General features: G+C 43.2%; 1 long non-coding RNA gene across 2 annotated transcripts in view; it reads right to left on the bottom strand.

Annotated features, from left to right (window-relative positions):
• Positions 1-467: 467 nt before the first annotated feature.
• The window catches only part of LOC136311008 (uncharacterized), a 33,177-nt gene continuing 22,394 nt past the window's right edge, over positions 468-11,250 (bottom strand). Inside the window, exons 2-3 of one of the 2 annotated variants that reach the window (XR_010726651.1) lie at positions 8,768-8,937; positions 468-623 (exon numbers count right to left, since the gene is read on the bottom strand). This is a non-coding gene — a long non-coding RNA (uncharacterized lncRNA). Of the gene's footprint in view, positions 624-4,232; positions 4,408-8,767; positions 8,938-11,250 lie in introns of those variants that run through there. The other variant, XR_010726650.1, reaches the window with a different exon arrangement.

Below are 11,250 nucleotides of genomic sequence, written 5' to 3'. Positions count from 1 at the left end.
GCTTTTTTTAGTTTGCTGCCCGCCTGGCGTGCTGAGTCACAGCCCGAACTTCTGTTGTTGAGAAAGGTTGTTTGTATCGAATTATCCCGTGCTAAGGGAAGCCGAGCTGCCTCATCTGTTCTGGCAACCTTGCTCCCGTGCAGTTACTGAAACTGAAGATGGAAAAGGCCTATTATTTCCTCTGTCCATCCTTTGGGGACCGATGTAAACTCGATTCTTATATGTGTTGTCTGTGTTTCTTCTCCCATCTGGTTCTGATTAAAATAGTGGAGAAAATATCTGTGGCTTAATTTGGAATCTGCAGACCATGAGAATGATGGTTGTGTCAAATCAAATTAAGCAATGCTAATCGCATAACTACACTCTGTGAGGCGTGCTGATGCAAACCTCTGTTTATTCAAATTCTTCTTAGCAATCCTTTTCTTGACAGTTCTGTTTTTTCAGATGACTCGCTTTATCTAGAAAAGCATAACTCATTGACTTGAGTAAATAAAAAGAATAGATGAGTAATAATAGTTAGATATTATTTATTGATCATGTACATCTGATGTTAGGCTCTGTGCTTTATATTCAGTGTCATTGAATTCCTATTGCTTGAAGAGCAATTATAATTTTCCCATTTCCTAAACAAGGAAAGAGAGAGAAGTTAGGCAGCTGGGTAAGTTATGCCAGGCCCTTTCACTGGTTATTCATAGTCAGAGTTCACTAAAAATTTGTTTTTAATGTCCTTCCAAGATACCTCCCCCTAGTAACAGTTTTTTTTTTTAATTAGATGAGAGGAGAGGAGATACTGAGGCAGACTCCTACATGTGCCCCAACTGGGATCCACCCGGCAACCCTATCTGGGACAATGCTCGAGCAATGAGCTACTTTTAGTGCCTGAGGCTGATGTGCTCCAACAGTGCTACCCTCAGCACCCGGGCCATGCTCAAACCAGTCAAGCCACTGGCTACAGGAAGGGAAGAGACAAAGAAGGGGGGTGGGGGGGTGAGAAGCAGATGGTCGCTTCTCCTGTGTGCCCTGACCAAGGATCAAACCTAGGACATCCATATGCTGGACCAATTCTCTATCCACTGAGCAAACCATCCAGGGCCTCAGTAACATCTTTATCAAGACTTTCTGACCCACCTCTCCCAATATAATTTTCAAAAATAAGTTTGCAAATGTTCTAATCATTCTTAGTGGGAGATGTGAAAATACAGAAATTTCTGGAGCAAGGAACAGTTTATGAAATATCCAGTCTGGCTCACACTAAGGATGAGAGAGAACACCCCACCTGGGTATCACAGTCACCCCCTGCGCACTGCAAAGGCCTGGAGGAATGAGGTGTCGTCTCTCCAGATCTTTCCTCCAGCATCTTCCAGATTAACTGAATGATGGAATGACCGTGCTCAGAATCCTGGCCATTTTCACTGGAAACAAACACACCACTCTAGTTCTGCTTATGTAATTACTCCTCTTACTCCACCAAAGGAACAGAGAAATAAAGCACTTTGCCTACATCCTGGCAAACAAAACATCTTCTAGGCATTAGCTTTGAGCACGTATGTTATGGCAGATTCAACATGTACACGTTTTCTCCAACATGCAGGGCGATAAATGCTCTCAGTACGGAATTCATCAGAGGATGAATCTTGACGCGCTCATCCAATTCATCGGGGTCTCCTGAATAACCCCCTGACACTGAGCGACTATGCTTTTTTTTTTTAATTTCAGCATCGAAAGAGTGTAGCAAGTGCTGTACATTTATCACGCGCTCTCTCTTTCTTTCTCTCTCTCTCTCTCTCTCTGTCAAAGGTTAGTTACATAGTAAGTCTGAAGCCTCCATTTCCCTTATTCCTTTCCACTTTATGAGTTATTGAACTGGCCTCCAAGGTTTAAATCAACAGATAACAATTGGAACTACAACCCAGATCCCATCTGAGCTTTCTGATTGCATGGGCTTTCTGCTGACATCCATGACAAACACTACCTCCAGAGGAGATACAGGGAGCTCTCTAGGAAAGATGGCTCAAGAGACTTATAAAACACCTTCAAATTTAAATTCTGCAACTATAGAATTTATAGCTACACCTATTAGGGAAACACATCTACTGAGTATCTTCTGATGTTCCAAATATTCTGAGAGTCTCTTACATGTCATTCTTATTTTTATGTGTGATATATTATTATACTGTATTTTTCAACAAAGAAAAATAGTTAAAAGGTTATGTGAGAGGCTTGGCTAGATAGCTTGATTGGTTTGAGCATTGTCCCAATATGCAAAGGTTGTGGTTTTGATCCCTGGTCAGGGCACATACAGGAATAGATTACAGTTTCTGTCTGTCTGTCTGTCCCTCTCTCTCCCCCTTCCTCTCTCTTTAAAATCAATCAAATTTTTTTAAAAAGAGGTTATGTGAGAGGCAGAGCTACAACCTGAAATAGGGTCGTGTTGCATTAAAATGCATGGTCTTTCCACCACTCTGTTGCTATAAAGCAGGGTCAGCTATTATCCTGTGGCCCACCACTTGTTTTTGTAAATAAAGTTTTATTGGAATACAGCCATACTCATTTGTTTATGTATTGTCTGTGACTGCTTTTACAATATAACGAGAGTTGAGTAGTTGTGACAGGACCACCATATACCCCACAAGACTACAATATATACTATTTGGCTCTTTACGGAAAGAGTTGTAATACAGGTTGTGGCAAAAGTAGGTTTACAGTTGTTGGAAAATAATTAGTAAATAATTATACAAGAATAAACTCTGTGTTTCACATCTTATAGCTGTAAACTCAATTTTGCCCTATCCTGTATATTCCAGAACACACAGTGATGAATAAACATGTTCCTACTTCCCAGTAATCCAAATTCTAGTTGAAGAAATCAACACCAGAGTAACTCTGTAACTGACACATCCCTTAACAGTTCAGGCTTCCAAATAAGGGAACATCTTTTTATTCTTCTAATTCGGTGACTCAAGTCCCATATCACTTTGGCAAAAATATCATTTTCTCCTAGCTCTATGATCCCCTTTCCTTCTGTGAAAATCCCAAGATTCCCAGCCCCCACCCCCCACAGTCCAGTGCATCAATCCTAGAAACACTTACTTTGAAGAAAGAAAATTGGAGGAGCTGATCAATACCTCCTAGGACCACTCTTCATTACTGTTTTGACAGTCGCAATCTTATGATGTCACCGATGGAATGCCTTTGTCTGGTCTGATGACCAGTGTGAAAGGGGTACATTCCTCCATGAAACTAGGTAACTTCTCATGTAAGAATTGCTACTTGAGGACCTAGAAATCATTCCATGTTAAGGGTCTTCCTTTGCATTGGTTGTTAATGTAAGGTATTTTTCCCCCGAAGAGAAAGAAGGAAGGGGCTGAAGCCACGAAGTGTGGAATAGCAAAGGCTTTATTGAGTACAGAGTGCTTCCTGCCCCACGAGGTTCTCTGGTCCTGGGGGGCAGGGCTCAGAGAAGTTGCAAGGTGTGACCCATGGGAGAGATATTTACAGGGTCCCTAGAGTGGTCAAGCTAATATGATGTGTGAAATCTCATTGGCTGACAGAGGTGTCGCTCTTTTCCAAAGGGCTCTTGGGAAGTTTCTTTTGGCACGCTTGGTTGTGGGCGGTCCTCACCAAAGTTCCCAGGCCTGACCTTTCCCCATTGTTCACTGAACTTACAGTTAATTCTCCTAGGACAGTGATTTTCAACCGATGTTCTGTGGCACACTGGTGTGCCACGCGAAGTTTAAAAACATGCAATACATGTTTGTCAGGAGCACTGACCTCTTTTCCCGTAGATTGTCAAATGTATAAAAAAATGACAACAGCCAACACAACAATAACCGTTTGGTATGAATGAATCAAAATTATACCTATATGGGTTTTTTTTGTCAGATCAGCAAAAAAACATTTTCTTAGTGTGCTGCAGAATTTTAGTAATTAGTTTATGTGTGCCATGAGATGAAACAGGTTGAAAAGCACTGCCCTAGAATGAGTTGTCTCGTTTCTCTGATTCTTGGCATGTCCCAAGGACAGTCAGTGCTGGGTCAGCTGGCCACCTGCCACAGTTTAGGTCCCATGTCGTGGGCTACTTGACTTTTTGGTCTGGGGTGTCATAACTGCCGGCATTTAACTCAGAGGGCCTGCTCCACTCTACGCTGCTTGCAGTGAGGCTTGGCATCACGTTTTCCAGGTTCCTCCTGAAGAGTTTTAAATGCCCTAATTTTTGGGCTTAGTGACAGAAAGCTAGTGTTTCCTCCAACCTCCTAACAGCAATAAATTGGCTCCTTGAATTTTTTGATTTGGCCAAACTCGGGGGATCATGGCGTTCCCTGTTGCTGTGCTGTTAGATGGGACCCTTTTCAACAGGTCAGACTTCATTTTTTCTAGGGGTGTCCAAATTAAACATGTACTTGATACCTTTAAAAAAAAACACAGACTTTATTTTTTAGAGCAAGTTTAGGTTCATAGGAAAATTGAGCCAAAAATACCGAGATTTCCATATCTCCCTGCCCCCACACCTGCACAGTCTCACCCTTCATTGACATCCCCCCCACCAGAGGTGTGCCCACATTCAAATGTCATTGTCATCCAACTCCATAGTTTACATGGGGTTCACTGTGTTGTACATCCTGTGGGTTTGGACAAGTGTATAATGACATCTATTCATCATTATAGTATCATGCAGAGTATATTCACTTCCTTAAAAATTCTGTGTTCCACCCGCTCATCCCTTCCTTCTCCTAACCCCTCGCAACCACTGATTCTGGTGGTCTCCATAGCTTTGCCCTTTCCAGAGCACCATATATTTGGAATCATACAGTATATAGCCTTTTCAGATGGGCTTCCTTTACTCAGAAATGTGCATTTGTTTCTTCCGTGTTTCCTCATGACTTAAATAGTTCATTCCTTTGCCGTGCTGGGTAATATTCCATTGTCTGGCTGTGCCATAGTTTATTTATCCGTTCACCCACTGAAACACATCTGACTGCTCCCCTCACCTCTCTAAAGTTTTCCATCTTGACAGAGAATGAGGAGAAACCAGCACGTCCCAATTTATTACATCTTTGTGTAATAAATGACTTCAAGTGATTCTCCTAAAGTGTGCCCAAGAGAAAGGCATGAGGTCCAGAAAGAGGAGAAAGGGCTCCGTCTTGTTAGTTGAACACCTTCTGTGTGTTGGAAACGGAGCTGGTGCTTTACACACTCCCCAGGGGGCCGTCAGCAATGGCCTTGCTCCTGAGTTAGTGTCTGTGATAGAACCATAGGTTCTGACATTTGGGGAAAGGGCAGGAGCTGGACTATTATTTTTTTAATAAGCAAATCAGTACATAAACTTCAACATGAGTGGTGCTACCTGTGAAATAGTTCTCATCGGGTACTAGATATTTGTTCCAGTGATGTTTCTTAGGCTCAGAGTAGTGCTGGAGGCACGAGTATCCTCTTGGGAATGGCCGCCAATGTTGAAATGTCACCTTAGGACATCCTTGGGACTGGCAGACCGTGTGTTATGAAAGGGCCATGCAGCAAGTAGCCAGAAGTGACATGGGCTCTGATATTGGGATTTAAGGGGTGAGGTGAGCCCCCTGTGAGGACCAGGGCAGGGCTTTGGCGGGATGGACACTACAGTTCACGGCCTTTGGATACCGAGTACGCTGCTCAGGGAAAAGGGGCTGATGTCACTCGAGGGCTGGAGACTAGCAGGTGAAAGTGGGGACACAAATAAAAGGACAGTGTTAGTTCGAGTCCTCTGAGGAGCAGATGCCAAAATGACATTAAATATATGTTTTTTTAAAGAGGGGAAATCCCTACATGAAAGAAAATGGGGTGGTTCTGGAAGGCTGGGAGGTCACCAAACTTCACTGCAAGCCTGAACCCCCGCAATGGGCGGATAGGACATTAGATGGAGGTTTCCTGAGGGGCCTATGTGGAGTATCAGCTGGTAAGGTAGACGCCTGGGATGGCTAAAGCACTGTTTATTTCAGGGGTCCCCAAACTTTTTACACAGGGGGCCAGTTCACTGTCCCTCAGACCACTGGAGGGTCGGACTATAAAAAAAACTATGAACAAATCCCTATGCACACTGCACATATTTTATTTTAAAGTAAAAAAACAAAATGGGAACAAATACAATATTTAAAATAAAGAACAAGTAAATTTAAATCAATAAACTGACCAGTATTTCAATGGGAACTATGCTCCTCTCACTGACCACCAATGAAAGAGGTGCCCCTTCCGGAAGTGCGGTGGGGGCCGGATAAATGGCCTCAGGGGGCCGCAGTTTGGGGACCCCTGGTTTATTTGTTCCTCACACTTATTGTGTGGTGTGTTATTAGTAGTGTCTTTTTTCTATTATACTCTGACTTTTCCACTAGTGGGCTCTCCATAAGAGAGGGGTTAAGTTTCATTCTTCCACATCTCCTGTCCCTGGCATCATCCCTGTAAGGTTGGTGGATAATGGGGGAAGATCACCTGAGGAACCCAGGAACTTTGGCTAGGACTGCCCACAACCAAGTGCGTCAAAAGAAACTTCCCAGGAGTCCTTGGGAAAAATGCGACTGTCAGCCAGTGAGATTTTGCTACATCATATTAGCCCGACTTCCCTAGAGGAACCCTTTAAATTTTCCCACGTGATCTCTCCATGCACAATTTTCCTGACCTCCATCTTTCAGGCCAGTGAATCTCGTCCGAGAAACGCCGAGTAAAGCCTTTACTATTCCACACTTGGTGGCTATGTCCCTTTCTTTCTTCTCGGCAGGGAAAAATACCTTACAATCCCCACCATACACTAGACCAGTGGTTCTCAACCTGTGGGTCGCGACCCCAACGGGGTCGCCTAAAGCCATCGGAAAATATATAATGCATATCAAGTATTTACATTCCAAATCATAACTGTAGCAAAATTACAGTTATGAAGTAGCCACCAAAATTATTTTTTGATTTGGGGTCACCGCAACATGAGGAACTGTATTGCGGGGTCACGGCATTAGAAAGGTTGAGAACCACTGCACTAGACATACTCCAAAGGCCACGTGTGACAAGGCTCTGGAGGACTGCTTGTGTGAACTGTGTTATCCAGTCTTCTGTGTGATATAATTCCTCCAAGTTTCAGGAAAATATTTTAAAAAATGTTTCCTCACTCACAGTATTATTATATATGTTCTGGTTTTGCTTCTCTGTTTCCTAAGCTCTCCATCTCCCAGATAGTTCTAACTTCCATCAAAGGATACTCCTCCCACCTCCCCCACCCTGCCCCGCCCTGGCCACCCTGGGCTGTGGCGTGCCCATGAGAAAGAGCCCAGCTCGCTTTCTCACTCTGGAGTGTGGAGCTTTTGGCTCCTGGCTTCTGGCTCCAAAAGATTACATATACTAATTTCCAGATGTGCTTTTCTGTCTATCGCTTCAGAGCTCAGGCCATCACACCAGGGCACTCAGCTTGTGATTGCCGTAAACGATGGCCGCTGAGTTCAGTCACTGCCAAGAACAGTCACAAAGACACCACTTCTGGAGTCACATGTGCGTTGCTGACATCCGTTTGTCAGGGGCCGGCAGTACCACATGCCTCCCCAACCAGACATAAAGCAATCGCAGTAATGGTGGTGGTGGCAGTATCAACATTAATAATCATAAGTGTGTGTGTGTGTGTGTGTGTGTGTGTGTGGTGTATGTCCAAACTCAAGGGCTCTGATTTCCTGAGAAGATGCTATGTTATTAGGCTCTCAGGGCAGCAGACAGGACTCATGCCTTTTGGGACCCTGTGGTGGACAGTCTGACTTCAGGATATCTAACAATGTGTATTGGAACAATTTGCCAACATTCTGGTCCAGCACTCCACACCCAAAAAACAACAAGTTGTTGGCAGACAATGTATAACATCTAAAGCCTTTGCAGATGTCCATTGATGGGAGGTTTCAAAGAGTATTACGATGTCGTAGAAAATAATTTTTTCTTTAATATGATTCTCCTTTAAATATACTAAGAGAAGCTCTGGCTGGTTGGCTCAGTGGTAGAGCATCAGCCTGGCATGTAGATGTCCTGGGTTTGATTCCTGGTCAGGGAACATAGGAGAAGTGCCCATCTGCTTCCCTGCCACTGCCACCACCCTACCCTCTCTGCTCTTCCCCTCCCACAGCTATGGCTTACTTGGCTCAAACAAGTTGGCCTCAGGCACTGAGGATTGCTCCCTGGAGCCTCCACCTCAGGTTCTAAAAATAGCTTGGTTGTGGAGCAACAACCCTAGATGAGGGCCATGATGGCGAACCTATGACGCACGTGTCAGCACTAACACGCGTAGCCATTTTTGATGACACGTGGCCGCATGCGGCTGCAACCTGGGAAGTATGGGGCCGCATACCAAGAAGGATGTTTCATCGTCGTCTCCTGCATGGCCAGGTTTAGTAGCTGAGGATAAAACATTTGCTGTAGTGTAGACGCTCTGTGCTGGAGGCCTGGAGGCCAAAACAACAGAACTCTGGCACAGAGCATCTAGTTCTGGGACTTCCTGTTAGGCCATTAGGGGATCTCTGACCTCTCTTCTGGCTGGCGGAGCAGGGAACTGCAGAATGCCGCGGGGGACGCATCTCTGGGGGCCCTGTGATGGCCATTACCAGCAACCACATAACCATAGCAACCATCATCCAGTCTACTGTTCTGGGGTGTCATGGATTTCTAATTGACCATCATTACTGAGATAAGTGAGGGAGAGGCTGGGAGAGGCGAGCACCTGTGCTGTGGGTGCCGTTTCCCGCCACTAGAAATAGCGGCAGCCATCTTAACTTACATAAGATGTAACTTGCAGAATTTCAAGACAGCATCTGGGCTCAGGTGGTTGTCGATTCGAGGTCAAAGCTTGAGAATCTGGAAATGTGCCACTTGGAGAATCAAGAGGAGTGCCACTACGAACAGGAAATTTGGAGTGCCTGGAACCGATTACCAGACACTTTTAGCACCCTGAAAAATATAGCAATGGCTTTACTCACAATTTTTCCCTCTACGTACTTTTGTGAGACCTTATTCTCAGCTTTAAATAATATCAAAACCAACAAAAGAAACAGATTGACAGATGAAGTTAGTAGCGCTTGCTTGGGCTTGAAGTATACAAAATACCAAGCTTCAATTGAAGATTTAGCTGATGAAATTCAGCAACAAAAATGTCACTAATAGGCAGGTTAGTTAAAGAATCCCCCCCCACACTTATCTTAGTTCACGGCACCCCACACAAGCTAAATAATATCAAGACCAACAAAAGAAACCGACTGACAGATGAACAAAGAAGTCACTAAGCAGGTAAATTAAATAATTAGCTTTTGGTTTATTAAATACAGTTATATATTACAATTATACATTTTTGTGATTTAAACTATAAATATCGCGAAATTATGGTTTTTTTCTCAAAGTGACACACCACCCGAGTTATGCTCAGTGTTTTGGAGAATTTGACCCACCAAGCTCAAAAGATTGCCCATCACTGGTGTAGGGGGTTTGCTGGGTGGATCCCTGTCAGCGCACATGAGACAGTCTCTCTGTCCCCCCTCCTCTCACTTGGAAAGAAGAACAATGTAGTAAGAGAAGAAAAACAGTAGTATATGAAGAGTGGAAGCAATCTGCCAACTGGGAGTCATTGAAGAGTTAGTAATCGCAATTAAGTTTTGCCTCCCTGCCCTCTACCAAGATTATCAGATTCTGAAAACCACTATGGGCTCAAGTAAAGATAGAGGTGATCTGCACAACTTTCCACATAAATAAACGTTAATGTGCCATTGATAGTCTTAGCAGCACTTTGGAAATTCAGTGTGGTCCTTTGGAAACTCAAAACTGTATACCCATAGGGTCATCAGGCATTAGGAATGTAGAAGATAAAGTATTTTTAAGCTTCCTATTCATCTTATAAACTTATAACACTGTGGAAATGCTCATCTCTATTCATTGAACAGCTCTTTCAAAATGAGTTGTTTTTTTACTTGGACAGAGCAACTGATATGCTTTGAGGCAGACATTCAAATTCCGGGCAGCAAGTTTTTTCTTGTAGAATCCCTCTCGACTTTCAGAAGCAGGAACAGAGCTGGTACAGGTTCTGCAATTGACAAACGAGCCCCCTTCCTCCTCAGGATGAGAAGGCACCACATGCCTCATCAAAGTGTCTTCTTCAATCTGAATGAATGTTATTTTCTTTTCATCATTACTCACACGCTATGATTTCAGATTCTCCCACCAAGCTGCTCATATCTGTCTGAATCTATCCCAGGCTTTAAGGGCCTTCTCCAAAGAAGATGCTAGAGGCAAACACAGCTTGAACACACAGAATGGAAGGAGAATCCAACGAGTAGCCCTTTGGACAGACCGCTGCAGCTCACTTTTTTTTTTTCTTTAATTGTTGTAAGAACACTTAACGTGAGGACTACTCTCCTAACAGGTCTTAGGTGTTATCTATACGTGCAATGTTGTGCAGAAGATCTCTAGAACTTCCTCATCTTTTATACCTAGAACTTGATACCTTTGATTAGTAACTCTCCATTCCCTCCTCTCTCCCTCAGTCCTCGGAGACCGCCGTTTTATTCTTTGCTTCTATGAATTTGACGGTTTTATTTTTGTGTGGTTATGTTTCATATACTGTTTACTTAGATTAAATTACATATGTGTACATTTCTTTACTTCTCATTTCTCCCTGCAGCTAAGAAGCTTGTTCTGGGAGTTTTTCCTTTTGAAATACATGCTTTAGAAGTTCTTTTAGTATAGGATTTGTTGCTGGTAAATTCTGGTGGCTTTTCTTTTTCTGAAAATGTCTCCGTTTCATCCTCATTGTGGCATGATTGCTTTAGGTTGGTTGTTTTCTCAGCCCATGGAAGGCGTTATTAAAACCCATTGAATTCTAGCCTCGAGTTTGACTATTTTAGTTATCTCATATAAGAGGAATCATGCAATCTGTGTCTTTCGGTGACTGACTTATTTCATTTAGCATAATGTCTCAAGGTTCATCCATGTCACATGTTGCTGGATTCACTTTTGGTTCTTCAGGCCAAGTGATTTTCAAAAATCAAATAAACTTCTAGGTGAAAAGCAGAATAGAGGGGCAAGCTCTGTGGATCTCTGATGGGAATGTGAGCTGAGAATCTTTATGAAAAAAAAATTGATTATCTTTCCAATAGAATCATCTACATAAGAATTGTGATGGCCATTTGCTGAATTCTCCATATAAGTTAGGCATTGTACTAAGGGATTTACATATATCATCTCATTATATGTGAAATTCTCTGTGAGCAGTAT

The sequence above is a fragment of the Saccopteryx bilineata genome, chromosome 7, assembly GCF_036850765.1.
Source record: "Saccopteryx bilineata isolate mSacBil1 chromosome 7, mSacBil1_pri_phased_curated, whole genome shotgun sequence".
Classification (NCBI taxonomy): Eukaryota; Metazoa; Chordata; class Mammalia; order Chiroptera; family Emballonuridae; genus Saccopteryx; species Saccopteryx bilineata.
This window is presented reverse-complemented; position numbering and strand designations above follow the sequence as displayed.